Consider the following 945-nt stretch of genomic DNA (forward strand, 5'->3'; position numbering starts at 1 on the left):
AAGGAAAGCAGACCTGAGTGAGACTTGTTGAGTTGAAAATATCCTTGCATGGGGTGAGCACTGCAAAAGAATGAAGCTTTGTAGAGCCAGGGTTTCAGCAGGAATATTAGAAATGATGACCAGTACTGGTACCTCTACTCTTTCAACTTGAGCAATTAGTCGGATTTGGAGTCCTGCCAACAATGCCCCTCAGGAGGAGAAGCAGGCGATGGAGTCAGGAAAGACTTCACACAGCTTATCCCCGAGCGCAGGAGGAATCGCACAAGAGCAGGCAGTGGCTTTATGGGTAGCCAAAGCCCTTTCCTGTCACCTCAACAACAAAATTCCTCTCTTGGCTTTCACTACAAGTATGCCATAAGCGTCACCATCAGCTTTTCTGCTGCCTTTTCAGCACATCTGATACCTGTTGCTCACACAGCTCTACCAAGGGCAACACTCATCCCTAAGTTTGCCTCCAGGCTCTAGGGCAAAACTGCCTGCTTTTTTGGTTGGTAATTCTTACCATTTCAGCCATCCATTCCTACTTCCATGTGGAGTGAAGAAAGGGAAAAGGGAATTACACTCATGGATCCCTCAGGCTTCACCCACCACAGCCGAGCCGTGAGCGTGGCGCTGACTGACCAGCTCAGGCGATGGCAGGCAGCAGGAGGTGGGCAGCTACGGAAAAGGCCCAGGGCATCTGTTGAACTATGAGAGCAGGAGCAATCACCACCAGGTGCCACTTGGCCCAGCAGCTCTCTGCTCACGTTGCCCGAGATGAGCTGCGCAGGCGTCGGCATCACGGCGTAGAAGACGCAGGATCCATCCCGGGCGGGAGGATGCCAGCATATTACTCCGTGTACTCTTGCTGTCACCCCGTGGCACGTGTTGTCTGGGAAACTTGTCCCCTCTTGCCAGGAGTGGTCCCAAAACGGGTAGAAAGCGTGGGGGATATTGGGGCTGTCT

The sequence above is a fragment of the Athene cunicularia genome (genome assembly GCF_003259725.1).
Source record: "Athene cunicularia isolate RWA chromosome 1 unlocalized genomic scaffold, athCun1 chr1_part1, whole genome shotgun sequence".
Taxonomy (NCBI): domain Eukaryota; kingdom Metazoa; phylum Chordata; class Aves; order Strigiformes; family Strigidae; genus Athene; species Athene cunicularia.